The sequence below is a fragment of the Euphorbia lathyris genome, chromosome 8, assembly GCF_963576675.1.
Source record: "Euphorbia lathyris chromosome 8, ddEupLath1.1, whole genome shotgun sequence".
NCBI classification, from domain to species: domain Eukaryota; kingdom Viridiplantae; phylum Streptophyta; class Magnoliopsida; order Malpighiales; family Euphorbiaceae; genus Euphorbia; species Euphorbia lathyris.
This window is the reverse complement of record NC_088917.1, coordinates 8,501,841-8,518,585: the sequence shown is the minus strand read 5'-3', so window position 1 is coordinate 8,518,585 and position 16,745 is coordinate 8,501,841. Positions and strand designations below refer to the sequence as shown.

The 16,745-nt window shown below is 37.1% G+C and overlaps 1 non-coding gene across 1 annotated transcript; it reads left to right on the top strand.

The window, feature by feature from the left end:
• Window positions 1–5,155: 5,155 nt before the first annotated feature.
• LOC136205002 (small nucleolar RNA R71) lies at window positions 5,156–5,262 on the top strand. The gene has a single exon (XR_010675810.1). It is a non-coding gene; the product is annotated as a small nucleolar RNA R71 (small nucleolar RNA).
• The last annotated feature ends 11,483 nt before the right edge of the window (window positions 5,263–16,745 follow it).

Genomic DNA, 16,745 nt, shown 5'->3' with positions numbered 1-16,745 from the left:
AATCTATACCTGTAGAGATTGTTGAAACACAACCAGCTCAAGACATCACACTACCAAAAGAAATCAGAATCCCAAGAGGACACTCTGAAAGCGCTATTCTCGATGCTTCTGAGAACACCCTGATGACAAGAAATCAACTCAGGAGATACCTCAGCAATGTAGCATTCGTCTCAGTTCTGGAACCAAAGAACTTCTCAAAAGCTAAGAACGACGAGCACTGGATGGGTGCAATGCAAGAAGAGCTGGATCAGTTCAAAAGAAATGAAGTTTGGGACTTGGTGCCAAATCTAAGAAGCCAGAAGACCATAGGAACAAGATGGGTTTTCCAAAACAAGCTAGATGAACAAGGGAATATGGTCAGAAACAAAGCAAGACTTGTAGCTCAGGGCTATAATCAGCAGGAAGGTATTAACTACGGTGAGAGCTTCGCCCCAGTGGCAAAGCTTGAAGCAATTAGAATATTATGTGCATATGTTAGTTTTATGAATTTTACATTGTTTCAAATGGATGTCAAGAGTGCATTTCTTAATGGAGTTATAAATGAGGAAGTCTATGTTAATCAGCCTCCAGGGTTTGAGGATCCAAAATTCCCAAACCATGTTTATAAACTCAAAAAGGCTCTATACGGTCTCAAACAAGCACCACGTGCTTGGTATGAGAGGCTGACCAGTTTCCTGCTGACTAGAAATTATGTCAGAGGCAAATATGATACAACCTTATTCATTAAGAGAAAGGGTAAAGATACCCTACTGGCTCAAATATATGTTGATGACATCATTTTTGGTGCTACTAACGAATCTATGTGCAAGGAGTTTAGCAAACATATGCAGACTGAATTTGAAATGTCAATGATGGGAGAACTCAACTTCTTCCTTGGACTTCAAATCAAACAAGGAAAGAATGGCGTCTTCATAAGCCAAACGAAATATGCTAAGGAGATATTGAAGAAATATGAACTTGAAAACTGTAAGCCAATATCGACCCCAATGGGCACTGACACTATCCTCTGTGCTGATGAAAGTGGTAAGTCAGTAGATAGCAAATTATATCGAGGTATGATTGGCTCTTTACTTTACTTAACAGCGAGTAGACCGGACATTCAGTTCTCAGTATGTTATTGCGCTAGATATCAATCTAACCCTAAGGAATCTCACTACATAGCTGTAAAAAGAATCCTTAGATATTTGCAAGGCTCAGTGAATGCAGGCTTATGGTATCCCAACACTCATGACTTTACACTTCTCGGATACACTGACGCTGACTATGGACGAGATAAGCTGGAGCGAAAAAGCACTTCAGGAGGATGTCATTTCCTTGGAAGCTGTCTTGTATCTTGGTTCAGTAAGAAGCAGTCGTCAGTAGCCCTGTCAACCACTGAAGCTGAGTACATTGCTGCTGGAAGCTGTGTTGCTCAAGTCCTTTGGATCAAGCAACAGCTAGAAGATTATGGTGTTCAGACCAAAATGATTGAAGTCAAATGTGACAACAAAAGCGCCATTGACCTATCAAAGAACCCAATCCAGCACAGCAGGATGAAGCATGTCAGCATAAGGCATCATTTCATCAGAGACCATGTACTCAAAGGAGAGATCAAGCTTACCTATATCCCAACGGATGAGCAGCTTGCTGATATCTTCACCAAGCCACTGGCTCGTGAGCAATTCAACATACTTAGAGAAGCTATCGGTATGTTCAATCCACTTCAATAAATTCTAAGTATAATTCATGTTGAGCGTTTTGATTACATGCTGAGTGGCTATACATGCTGAGTGTTTTTACTATGCAAACTTATAAAACTGACCTATACACTCAGCACTTGAACTGCTGAGTAACTACGTTGCTGAGTAAAGCAACTGGCACAATTAGGGTTTGCACGCGTATTTAAGTAGCCTCTAGGATGACGTAAGCGTCATCATTACTAAAACCACGCGCCGTTTCTCGCAATTAATGTCAGTAATAACTGACTATCGATGGTTCAAATTCCCATCGTTCTCCCCGACCTATCAAATCAACGCTTACCGGCTATAAATAGTGAAAGATTTCTCACTATTTACTTTCTACGCTTGATTTTCTCACTCGAACTCTCTCTCTCTCTCTCTAAAAGCCCTAAGAATTTCCAAAGAAGTCTTCAAGAACACCATGTCTGATTCCCGGAATCTCTCCGATGAACAATACGAAGACAATCTATCAGATATCAATCCTGGCTCTCCAACTGAGCAGGAATATAAAGAAACTTCTGATGATGAAAATCAAACGGGTCACGGTCAACACGACAACCCTATGGATGAAGTCAGCATCCTCGGGATTGACCCCAACACGGAACACTCAACTCCTTCTAAGAAGAAGAAGAAGGACAAGGGAAAGAAGCCTCAAGAGAGGACCTTTCAATCCGTATTCTCTGATGTTGAGAACCTCGAAGTCGTCCCTTCACGATGGTTCTCCAAGAGCTTCGTCGAAGCTGAGAAACCCTACATCGACTGGATATCCAAGAACGGATGGACCAAACTCTTTTCTCTCAGCGGACTGACCTACCCAAGGCTAGTGACTGAGTTATACACAAATTTACTGGTGGCACAAGACGATGTTGATTTCATGGTCACATATGTAAACAAAAAACAAATCATCATCGACCCCTCATACCTGTCCATTCTCTTAGATCTAAAGGCGGAAGGAGCTGAATTAAGGAAAACCAATGACTATAAACGAGTCAAGTATGAAGCTGAGTTCTGTAAGCCAGAAGGACACGTAGGAGAAGTCTCGTGCACCTCACTTAGTCATCATCAACGACATGCCCATTATCTCCTGACCAACTACTTGTTCCCAAAGGTCAATGCCACATCTTCCGCATCTAACTTTGAGCAGTGCTTCCTCTGGCACATGCTGAACTACAAGCCTCTGAATATGCATGTGTTCCTGATCGGAGCATTTCAATGAAGCACTGGAGCTCTTCGTATGGGGTCACTCATCACCGAGATCCTTAAGGATCATAAGATCAGCTTCAAAGGTGAAGAAAGCGTAGTAGGGACGGAAATCACCGTTGAGATCCTAGCTGGACTAGCACACAGTCTTCCCTTCAAATCAAAATCGAAGAAAGGAAAGGATATTATGGATGAAGAGGAGGTTGAGCTGCCCAGTGAAGGGAAGAAGAGAAAGGTAGACACATCAGCTGCACCAAAAACTATACCGACACTCCAAACTGCCAAAAGAATTAAAGTGGTACTGGCCAGACCCACTCAATCTGAGCCTGCTAAGAAGAAAGCTGACCCTTCTAAGCCTTCCCAAAAACGACCCGCTGCTGTTTAAGAAACTGAGGATGAGCATGAGGAAACTGAGCCACCCCTAAAGAGGAATAAGGTTTCTGGCGATACACCATTGAACGCAATTCCTCTTGGTTTCGCTGTTCCAAAGGACTCCTTCTTCCTGCGAGCTCAGGAAACTGATAACATTGAAACCGCCTCTAATACCCAACAAGGAAAGTCTGTCTCTGCTGAGAAGACAATAAAGAAAGCACCAACCAACTCAACTGGTAAAGAACCAGTTGCTGAGTCGGAAACTGGGTCTCCTACAAATACCATTACTATTGAAGAACAAGCTGAGGATGTCCCAAACATCATCACTGTTGATCAAACTCCGTCTCCAAAACAATCCAAGGATGGCAGCGAAAGGAGATTCAAAAAGAAATCACGCAAACCACCAGTGTTTGATATATTGGATGATTCCCCTCTGCATGACCCTATTGTTAATCTGACTGACTTGGACTTCAATTTCTTCTCCAAACCCATTGCCAAGTCCTCACCAGTCAAGGAAAAACAAGCCTCTGTTTCTCACAGTCAGGAACATGCCGAAGCTGACGCTCCTCAGGGTCAGAAATCTGCCGACACCGATGCTCATGCCTCAACTGAGCATGTGATCGAAGACACTACTGTTCAAGAAAATGAACAAGTACCTAAGAAAACTCCTGCTCAGGACAATCTCGAGCTGACTCCTCACAAGTTAATACTCAGCTCCAGAATGATATTGAGCAGGTAGACATTGCTGTTGTGCAAACCAATCCTCTTACTGAACAGTCAGCAAACCAGTCAGCGCCTGCTACTGGCCTCAACACTGAGTCTGCCCCTCCAATTCCTCAACCTTCAAATAATCAAGAGGGCACCTCCATTTCTGGTGAGCTACCCAATATCCAAACACCTGCTGCTAACCAGAACTCAGTTCCTGAGATTCCATCAGCTGATCCACTAAACGAATTGGAGGGCTTTTTTTTACTAGAGTCAATTTGTGCATCTTTTTGTTTTAATGTATCTTCTTTGGGCTTTGGTAAATCAGTTCCAGGTAAAGTCGAATTTCCGGGCATTTCCGGGCCTAAGTAATTTTTCCCTGAACGAAGAGTGATAGCCTTAACATGCTCTTTCGGATTTTCTTCCGTATGGCTTGGAAGACTTCCCTCTTTGCGGGATGGAATTGATTTAGCGAGTTGTCCAATTTGAATCTCCAAATTATGGATGCTAGATGATCGGTTTTTAATAAGCTGATCGAATTTATTCTCGATCCGTTTAAAACCATCGTCGTGATTACTTATTTTTCCGCTCATCGCATCAATGAAATTGTCGATTTTAGAAGATAAAGTGCTAATCGAATCTCTTGATTGATTTTGATAATTAGTAGTACGATTTTGATTAGCATTAGCATTATTATTGTCTCTCCAGTTAAAGTTAGGATGATTTCTCCATCCAGGATTATATGTATTGGAATAAGGGTTATTAGTTTGGTTTTGTCCTTGGACAAATTTACCTGTTCAATTTCACTCATATCTTCGTAATCCACATCTGTTTGGATTGGTTGACCATTAGGATCACACGGTGCCATAAACCTATCAATTTTGTGCGACAAGGCAGAAAATTGGGCTTGCAACATCGCTACTGGATCAAGATTCACTATACCTTTAACTGATGATGTAGTTGAGGATGATGGTTTCGCTACTGGTATGTGTCCACGTTCCGCAGGCCACATACTGCTGTTGATTGCCATTTCCTCTAAAACTTCTCTTGCTTGGGCAGATGTTTTCTTCATGAATAACCCTCCAAACATAGCGTCCAATGAACCTCTAGTTGTAGGATTTAGTCCATTATAAAATGTTTGCATTAAAAGTTCAGCGGGCAATTGGTGGTGTGGGCATAAACGTTGAAGTTCTTTAAAACGTTCCCAAGCCTCATAAAGAGTTTCATTATCATTTTGAGAAAAAGATGTTAACTCTTTAATGACTCTTGCGGTTTTTGCTAAAGGAAAATTTTTTGATAAAAATGCTTGGGCTAATTGCTCCCAAGTCTCAATTGATGCGGCTGGCATAGAAGTTAACCACTCTTTGGCTCGATCCTTCAAAGTAAAAGGAAAAAGGCGAAGTTTGATTGCTTCTGCAGTTACATCAGTAATTTTAAAAGTGTCACAAATTTCTAAGAAATTTGTCAAATGGGTATTAGGATTTTCGTTAGGTAACCCGTAAAACGTTACATTATTTTGCAACATATTAAGCAACGCAGGCTTAATTTCAAAATGATGTGCATTAATTTGGGGTCTAACTATACTGTTTGTTACACCGGCCACTCCTGGCCTAGCGTAATCCATAAGTGTGGCCATAACTTCTGGCTCGGTAATTTTAGTTTTTATTGGGGTTTGGTGTTTCTTTTTCTTTTCTTTCTTGTTCTTTTTAAGAGTTCTTTCAATTTCTGGGTCAATAGGATCTGGTGACGTGTCCGAACTTCGAGAACTGCGTATGAACTTAAAATTTCGCACGAACCGAAACTACCTATAAAACAGAATTTGAAAAATAAATATGTTAGTAATTGAAAATAAATAAAATGTAAAAGTTTGAATAAGTATAAATAAACCTAGATTCGTAATAAAACACGAAAAATTTAAAATTTTGTCAAAAATTTTGGCAATCCCCGGCAACGGCGCCAAAAACTTGTTGAACGATTTCCGCAAGTGCATGGTATACGCTTGTAGTAATAAAAGATATCGATCCCACAGGGAATGTTTTTTAACAAAACTTATTTACAATCGGTTAAAATTACTTTAAGGTTTATAATATGGAAAAAAATCGTTTAATCGGTTTTGGTTTTGAAATTGCTAGAATGAGAATTAGATTAGAATGTGAAGATGTTAGAAAGTATCTGATTAAAAATGAATTTGTAAAACAGGAACGTTTTAGTACTTTAGAAAAGTAAACAAGTATATTCGTTTGCATTAAGCAAAGAAAACAACTTTAAACTTTGTACGAATTATAAAGATGAAATAAATGACGGAACCTCTAATTAATTGGCTTTGAACGCGACAAAACCCTTATCCGGGATAATTGCCCTTAATCAAATTAAAACTCTACCGAAATAATAATTTGCTTAAGTGTTCAACAAAGTTTCCTTGTAAAGATTTTCGATTAAATACGTTTTAATGAAAACACCAGCAGTCACTTTAGTGGATTGGTTACCATAAGTGCTGCATAAAGATCTATCGAATAGAACGGACTTTATTAGATGAAATATAAATTGATACAAGTTTACAGAGAATATGGAGCATTGAATTCTTCGACGGCGTGCAAGTGAACGGGTTGTCAATCCTTTCCTTGGGTTTCGTTAGAGTTTGTCAGGCTCAGGGGCGAATCCTCTACTCAATCTTCTCGCTGAATCTTCGTAATAGAGACTGGGTCGGTCCACTACCAAAATGTAAACTAAACTGGAACAATGTCTAAACGCTACTGAATTTGTTATTATTTTGTAAACAATGTGTGTACATCATATTGCTTTTGAACAGAATCGAAATCTAACTTCTGAATCACTTGATTCAGAATTTCTGCATAAATTCTACACTAATCTCTTTCTTCTACACATATAACATTCTATATCATTCTTATCTTCAACTCTCCATCAACTCTTTATTTATATATGTTGAAGAGTCTTGATTGAAGTGTCGTGTCCATTGTGAAGGATTGTGTCCGCTGCGAAAGGACGTCTTTATCCACCCGAACGATCGCGTTTCGTCGAAAACGAAAGTGTGTAACTAGGCTCTAAAATCTCCTGCTCGTACCGAGAATTATTAAATTCTCTACCGAGAATGGGGGAGCATCAATTGTACTTCGGACGAAGGGAAAAATGGCTGACGGACGCGTGTCGCGACCGTGAATAGCGGGGGCCGCGGTCGCGGCACGAAGCTTTTTCGGTTTTTCAGCTTTCGTTCGTGTCCTCGATTTAGCGTTATTAATTTCTGTCGTCTTTGACTCCTTTTGTAGGGCTTTTCTTCTATTTTTGAGCTCTTTTTACTCCTATTTGGATTTTACCAAATATTTATGTACCTTGCACGAAAGAAACATATTCGAGAGTAAAAGTATTCTAAATAGGTATGAATAGCATAAATTCGTAGCAATATTGATGTAATTATTGATGATATTTTAGGTATATTTTGGGCTTAACAAATCTCCACACTTAATCTTTTGCTAGTCCCGAGCAAAATTTCACTGAATTTATTCTTTAACTAATCTCGTTATGAAAATAAAACATATATCTTGGTATTTATCTCTTAAATTAGTTAAGCCGAAAAGACTAACTTCGCATGGCAAATTTATACGCAAAATATCAAACTAACTTAGTATAAATACGATATATCATTCGTCTTGTATTTCCAATTTTGAATTGAAGCATTTGGGACAATGTAAGCACGCATGTTTTTGAGTCTTTCATCTCAAGGCATTTCAAAGCACAAAATTTTCTTTCCCAAACCTAAACTAATATATAAGATATATTAAAATGAATAAGTACTTGTTTTTATTTACTTAGTTACGCCCGAAATAAGGGTGGTTTCAACCGTAACCTTATACGTATTTTATTGCTTTGTGTTTGCTTAAGAGGTACTGACCATGCCATGGGTGGACGCAATCGTTACTTTAAACTTATACACGCTTATTATTATTTTTTAAACGTTCCTTCCATACCTCGATTGTGATAAGGGTGGTCGCAACCGTGGCCAAAAGTAAACGGTACTTAATTTTTCTTCCCTTTCATACCTCGATTGTGATAAGGGTGGTCTCAATCGTGGCCAAAAGTTAAGAATTCAACTAATTGATTAATTAATATGAAACATGAAATTGTAACTTGGGAAAAAGAAAAATAGCACATTCATCCTATATTGACTTTAAAATTCAACATGTATTATGGCTAAAGTTTCCTTAAAAACTTCAATTGGTGTTAATGTAAGACAAAATCAAACCGAGCTAAAATTGTTAGTTCAATTTAATGCCTATAAACCTAATTGAAAATTTAAAATAAGATTTATTCTATCATGAATTACATGATATAAAAATAGAAATTGAATAAAGAATTTTTTTACTTAAATACATTCACTCGAGACAATTTTCTTAAAATCGTAACGGAGATTTGTAAAAAAAATTTGAAAAATAGTACCCGTATAGAAATATTATTTCTAACGATAATAATAACCTAAACAAATAATCATATTAACTTATGATTAATTTATGAACATATGAAAAATGAAAAATGTGTTGCAATGTATTAGTGTTGTAAAATAAAATGTGTTGCATTTGTATAAAATTATTCGTTGCATTTATTTGTTTTTGCAAAATAATATTTTCGTAGCATTTATTCGTATATATGGAAATGATATATGTATATCTCCTCCCACACTTAAATTGGACCATGTCCTCATTGGTGCAAAAATGGAGAAAACATAAAAAATAAATACGAAATAAGGCATACGAAACAAAGATTGAAATTGAGCAAATTAAACTTTCAACATAAAATTAAAAATGGAAAATTGTACCAAACATAGAAAAATGATAATTGTACCAAATTATAACAAGATAAAAATAAAATGAAAGGAAAACAACCTAAGCTTGAGGTGGTGAATCGGGAGGTGTAGGTGATGTCTCCACATTGCGGCGTCGGAGAAAGGAAAGCATCCGATGCCGAGTCGAACGATGTTCACGCCTCAAAAGGTTGAGGTTGTCATTCATCACCATATTGTTTTCAACCAAATCATCAATTCTTAAATTCATTTGACGATTGTTGGAATTGATTTGGTCCAAAATCCTCCGCAAATCTATCGGATCATCCTCCGCTTGAGGTGCTTGGGGTTGTGCTTGAGCCGGTGGTTCATCTTCCTCTCCTTCCGCATCTCCCCCGCCTTCGGTACCTACAAATTGAGAACTTGAAGCGCCACCACCCATAGTGCCACGAAGATGGGCAATTCGGGTAGCATATGAAATAAAGACAGGAGGTCCTTGGGGAAGCAATAAATGAGCTCGCTCAAGAGCCGAGATGTCCAAAAGCGGAACATACCCACGGTAGGTGGACATGTCATAGTCGGCCAATTCACCACGAGCTCCCAACACAATACCGGTGATAAAATTACAAAGAGGGATTTGAATGGTACTAGCCCTCGAAGCACGGAACAAATTATCAAACATTATGCCAATGCTATCAATCCGCAAGCCTTTAAGCAAACTATCCAAAACATACAAATCCCGAACCTGAACCTTAGAACTCTCAACACGACCAAACAAGGAGAAACTCAAAAACTTGTGAAAGAAGAACACACAATTGTCCTTAATCAACTTGCTTGAAGTGTTTTTTGAATTAAAATAATCTTGGTCCGAAAGAGTTTGCCAAACCGCATCATTATCAAAATCTTTAGGTTTATCATAAAAATCAGAAGTAGGGAAACCAAACATATTTCCCATTGCTTCATAGTTAATGGTGTAAGGTATACCATTATTCCGAAAAGAAATTGAAGTTTTCTTCTTGTTCATGGACAAAGTGACCAAAAATTCCACCACATATTCATTAATACGCGGAAAACGCATATTAACGAACGCTTGCCAACCCAATGCTTCAATAAAGGCATCAATTTGAGTAGAGAAATTTAATGCTCTTACCGAATGGAAGTCTAAGAAGTGCATATCAACAAATTGGCGGTCGGCTTGAGAAAAATGTTTGAAACGAGCGGCTTCTTCCTCCGAATAAATGTCAAAATAAGCTCCACATTGAACCCGAAGGCGATTAGCTTCCGTAACGGCGGGCTTGTTACCAACACGCTTAGACCTAACCATGGTGATGGTTTTTTGTGTGTTTAGGGTTTGAGAAGAAGAAGAAGAATAAGAAATTGAGAGAGAAAGCAAAGCTTGAAGATGAGTTTGGGGGTTTGGAATATGGGATTGATTGAATAGAAAAGAGGATAGAAATTGGAGTGAATAAATTGGGAAGACAAAAAGTAGATTTTTGGGGAAGAGTTTAGAGTAAGGGATTGGGTAAAAATAGAGGTGATGTGAGGTTTGTGTAAGAGGTAGGTTTATATAGGGTTGTATAGGTAGGTGAATAGGTAGAATAGGAATAGGAATAGGCAAAATTTAGTGGCAAAATCGGATTTAATAGGGCAATTTATACGCGTGTCGCAACCGCGGCACGCGAATTTCAGGCAATATTCGCCTTGAAATCTTGCCAAAGTTGCTGCTCATACCGAGAATTAATAAATTCTCGGTAGAGAATTGGTAAAAATGTCTATTTTGGTGCCTTTTGACATGGTTTATGTAATTTTTGTTGAGGAAATGGTTCCTGAACTTAATATGATGTGTTCCTGCACTTAAAACTTAAATAAATGTCATTAATTCCAAGGAAAACCAAAGGTTTTACCTTAATAAATTGAATTAAAGTATAATAAATTGATTTATGAGTAATTAATGAAACTTAAATGTTCATTTATGCATATAAGTTAAGAGAACCATATTAAATGCATAATAAGTGCATGGTAATACATATTTAATACATGAATTGAATTGATTAAATGATAACTTAATTCATTAAAAATAAATTGAGTTACAAAGTGGATTAAATGTGGATATACGTGTGGAAAAATAGAAAACCATATTTGTTCAAGTGAATCCTTTTTATCTTAATTTGAATATGAAAATTTAGAAAGTACCCATATGAAATATGCTAAGTATAGATTATAGATCAAATGGATAAAAATTAAGAATTGAACTAAATAAGATTTTTATTATTGTAACATATGTACAAATAATGAAAACAAACCAATAATTAAAACAAAGGCTTAATGCTTCTCCAGCCTCCTTAACTTGTCCAAATTGGTCATTTTACCCCTCCAACTCATCGAATGTCCTATTTACCCCATTAACTCTATAAAAGTGGTATTTCTCACCCCCTTAACTTATCCAAATTGGTCATTTTAGCCATTCTCAACTCATCGAATGTCCTATTTACCCCTTTAACTCTATAAAAGTGGTATTTGTCACCCCTTATGATCCTATTTATCCTCTTATAAAAATGGTATTTCTTACCCCTTTATAGTACAAAATCAATAGGACTTATTCAAATGAATAAAAAATACAAATAACAAGAACATTAATATAAATAAGTTAAATACATTATATGTAGGGATAATGTACTAAAATAGGCCTATGATTTTTTGGGAAGTATCAATTTAGGTTCAACGTACAAAATAACATAGATATAGGTTTAACGTTTAAAAAAGGTTATCAATTTAGGCTTCGATAACAGATTGTAAGGGGTGAAAAATACCACTTTTATGGAGTTAAGGGGGTAAATAGAACATTCTATGAGTTGGAGAGATAAATGGACAAGTTGAGGGGGTGAGAAATACCACTTTTATAGAGTTAAAGGGGTAAATAGGACATTCGATGAGTTGAGGGGGTAAAATGACCAATTTGGACAAGTTAAGGGGGTTGGAGGAGCATTAGGCCTAAAACAAAACAAAACATATACAAAAAAAAATAAAAAATGAAAAACAGAAACTATTCTACATATTCATCCCTATCTAACGGGATATTTCTGGCCTTAATACGATCAATTTGAAACTGCACGAAAGTTTCACGTTCTGGTGCAGAAAAAAATTGAGGCCCTGCTCGAAAGACACGTTTCACAAGTCCTTCGTGCTCGAGAAATTCATAGTCAATTGTTTGGAAGAATTCATCATCACTCCAGGGAACATCAATGGTACCCTTTGAACCGAGAATTATTCCACAGATTATATTGCCGAACCCAATCTTCTTATCTTTGGATCGAGAAGCGGCACAAGACCTTCCATCAGAATTTTGGAAGAATCCACTGCATTGCCCTGGAATATATCTCCAAGAACATACAAATCTGTGTCACGGACCACACTACTGAATGTGCGCCCGAATAAACTGTGACACAGAAATTTTTGTAGATACAGCATGGAGTTGGAGCGAAAAGAGTGATTATAGGCGAGTTTTGAATTGAATCGCCAGAATCCAGTGAGCATTCTCCAAATATCCGAGGATGTCATGTCTCGTCCAGGATGACGTTTGATTGTATCCCTCGGGGGAAAACCAAACCAAGCATGCAACTCAGGATAGCCGAAAGTGAAGATTTCGCCTTCTCGACAAAAATTGAGACGTACTCGTCGTTTATTAGTAAAACGCACGGTACAGAAGAATTCGAGTATCCAGTCGCCTATTATTGGAAATCGCATTTGGGCGAATTTTGTCCACCCTAGGCGCTCCATATAGCGGCTCATGTCATCAGAAATGCCTAATTGGCTATTAAGAAATTCATCCATATACAACATTCCGGTGAAGAATTTGTAACGGTGATTCCAATAACGCCTACCTTCATCGTGATTGAAGATAGGAAAAAGCGCCCCATATCGCTTGGATAAGTCTGGGCGTTTGTTGATTGAGGCAGCATTGTGCCTAGGTGATTTGTATTTGGTAGGCATGGTGCAAAGTTAGTGTTACTTTAGCAAAGGACGGTGTTTGCGAAGAAAATCAGAGTTCTAACAAAGATGAAAAGAATTGTAACAGAACCTGAATCCTCTAAGATTAATTTATAAGAGTTTAAGATGAAAAGAGGTACCGTTTTAATTATGAAAAGGTATAAATTGCACCTTTCGGGAATGAAAAAACTTAATGTTTCAATTGCCAAGAGGTTCGTCGAAAGGGTGAGAGTGTTTCAGACCTGATAATGCAGAAAACACGCATGTCGCGACCGCGAATGGCAAAGCCGCGGTCGCGACACGCTGATTTCCTTACGGAAATCAGGCATCAAAGCTACCTTCTGATTCACGGTAGAGAATTTAAAAATTCTCGGTATGAACAGAGAAATCCGAACCTGTTTGTGACATTCTTAAATAAAGGGATTCTCGGCAGGGAATTCTAAATTCACGGCAGAGAATTGCCTGAAACTTCAAATTCATCTTAATTTCCTAAAAATTAAATCTAAAATCATGAAATATAAATATTTTATGCATTTAAATCATAACATAAAGTCATCTAATTATAAAAATGGCATTTTGAAAAAAATAATAATAAAATAATAAAATAAAATAAAATAAACAAAATCATAAAAACAATAAAATAAAATAAACTGTGTAAAATAAACTGAGTAATTCATACGTCAGATAATCTTGTTACGAATTCAATTCCTAGTTGGGAAATATTTTCGTAATAGATTTTACATCGATTACCATTAACTTTGAATCGAACTCCGGTAGGACCTTCCAGTTCTAAAGAACCGTAATCGAATGTTTTGACGGCTAAATATGGTCCTAACCATCTGAACTTAAGTTTTTCTGGAAATAAACGAAGTCGTGAATTAAATAACAATACTTTATCCCCAACATTAAAGTGTTTGACTTTAATTTTGGAATCATGCCATTTTTTCACTTTTTCTTTATAAATCTTTGCATTTTCGTAAGATAGATGACGTAACTCATCTAACTCATTCAAATGGAGCAAACGTTTCTTACCTGCTTGTCGTAAATCAAAATTTAGTTCTCTAATAGCCCAATAGGCTTTATGTTCTAATTCGACTGGCAAATGACATGCCTTACCATACACTAAACGGTACGGAGTCATTTCTATTGGCGTTTTAAATGCAGTACGGTATGCCCATAGCGCATTATTGAGTTTAGAAGACCAATCTTTTCTAGAAGATGAAACTGTTTTCTCGAGAATCCATTTGAGTTCTCTGTTTAATATCTCCGCCTGACCATTTGACTGAGGATGGTACGGCGTTGGTACGCGGTGGCGTACTCCATATATTTTTCATAAGTGTTTCAAAACTCTTGTTTATAAAATGAGTACCGCCATCACTAACGATAACTCTTGGACAACCAAATCTACAAAATATATCGTCAAGAAAATTAACGACTACTTTAGAATCGTTCGTCGGGATTGCAATTGCTTCAACCCACTTCGAAACATAATCAACGGCGACTAATATGTAAGTTTTACCATTGGAAGGGGGAAAAGGTCCCATGAAATCTATTCCCCACATATCGAAGACTTCAACTTCTAATATGGTTGTGAGGGGCATCTCATCTTTCCTTCCTAGATTTCCTGTTCTTTGGCACTTATCACAACGAGTAATAAATGAACGGACATCCTTAAACATCGTAGGCCAAAAGAAACCGCTTTCAAATATTCTAGCAGCTGTCTTGTTAACCCCATTATGTCCTCCATAAGAGCTAGAATGGCATTCCGACATTATGGATTCGTATTCATTTTCGCCAACGCATCTCCTAATTATCCCGTCACCACAAGTCTTGAACAAAAAGGGATCTTCCCAAAAATATTGTTTAATATCGAAGAAAAATTTCTTCTTTTGCTGGAAATCTAATCCTTCCGGAACAATATTGGCTGCAAAGATAATTAGCAATATCTGCATACCAAGGTGACATGGCACTTTTTATTTGATAGAGGTGTTCATCAGGGAAATCATCTCGTATACCGGTAGTTTCACCTATAAAACCGTTTTCATCTTCAAGTCTCGATAGATGATCGGCGACAAGGTTTTCAACTCCCTTTTTGTCTTTTATTTCTATATCAAATTCTTGCAACAATAAAACCCATCTAATTAGACGTGGTTTTGCATCCTTTTTAGCAAATAAATATCTTAATGCTGCATGATCAGTATAAATAATAACTTTTGAACCTAATAAATATGACCTAAACTTGTCACATGCAAAAACTACGGCTAACATTTCTTTTTCTGTTGTGGTGTAGTTTAATTGTGCACCGGAAAGTGTGTGACTTGCATAATAAATGACATGAAGTTTCTTATCTTTCCTTTGACCTAAAACACATCCGACAGCTAAGTCACTTGCATCACACATAATTTCAAATGGTAGATCCCAATCGGGTTTAGCAATAATAGGTGCACTGACTAAAGTTGTTTTCAATGTTTCGAACGCTTTAACACATTCTTCGTTAAAATCAAAGGTTGAATCTTTCATGAGTAAATTAGTAAGTGGTTTGGAAATTACAGAAATTTTTTTAATAAATCTTCTGTAAAAACCAACATGTCCTAAGAATGATCTTACTCCCTTAACAGAAGTTGGAGGGGGTAATTTCTCTATTACTGAGGTTTTTGCTCTATCTACTTCTAATCCTTTTTCAGAGATTTGTGACCTAAAACAATTCCTTCGTCAACCATGAAATGACATTTTTCCCAATTTAATACCAAATTTGTTTCTTCACACCTAGACAAAACTTTATCCAAATTTTCTAGGCACGAATCAAAAGAATCTCCATAAACTGAAAAATCGTCCATAAAAACTTCCATGATATCTTCAATGAAATCATTAAAAATCGCAGTCATACAACGTTGAAATGTTGCAGGTGCGTTACATAGACCAAAGGGCATTCTTCTATATGCAAATGTTCCGTAAGGACATGTGAAGGTTGTTTTATCTTGGTCATCCGGGTAAATGTATATTTGAAAGAATCCGGAGTAACCATCAAGAAAACAGTAGAAAGCATGATCAGCTATCCTTTCGATCATTTGATCAATGAAAGGAAGAGGAAAATGATCTTTCCTAGTTGCTTTATTTAGATTTCTATAATCTATACAAACCCTCCAACCAGTGGTGGTTCGCGTAGGTATTAATTCACCTTCTTCATTCCTTACCACTGTTATGCCTCCCTTTTTAGGTACACAATGGATAGGACTAACCCATTCACTATCCGAAATAGGATAAATGATTCCATTGTCAAGAAGTTTAGTAATCTCATTTTTTACTACTTCTTTCATGTTCGGATTTAGGCGTCTTTGCCTATCCACTTTAGGTGGCTTATCTTCTTCTAAGTGAATTCTATGCATTACAATACTTGGATTAATACCTTTTAAGTCAGAAATTTGCCAACCCATGCTTCCTATCCTATTTCTAACAACTTCTTTCAATTTTTCTTCTTGAACTTGTGTCAACTTGTTAGAGATAATTATAGGTAGAGAGTCGCCTTCGCCTAAGAAAGCGTACCTCAAATGACTTGGTAATTCCTTAAGTTCTAATTTAGGTGGAACTACGATCGAAGGCGGAACCGGTCCATCTTCACGAATCAAAGGTTCTGGGTCCTTATCTTCTAGTTCCTCACTCATTATAGGATCTATCATTTCTTCTTTTTGAACAATGTCATTTACACATTCTTCAATTAAATCAAGTTTCATACAAGCGAAATCTTCCATCGGATATTTCATCGCTTGGTTCATATCAAACTCAATCTTATCATCTCCTATTCGTAAAACTACTTTCCCTTCCGACACATCAACTAGAGCACGTCCCGTGTTCATGAACGGTCTACCAAAGATTAGCGGACAATTGACATCATAAGCAAAATCTAAAATAACGAAATCGGTAGGAAAAATAAATTTGTCAACTTTAACTAAAACATCCTCAATTATACCGTA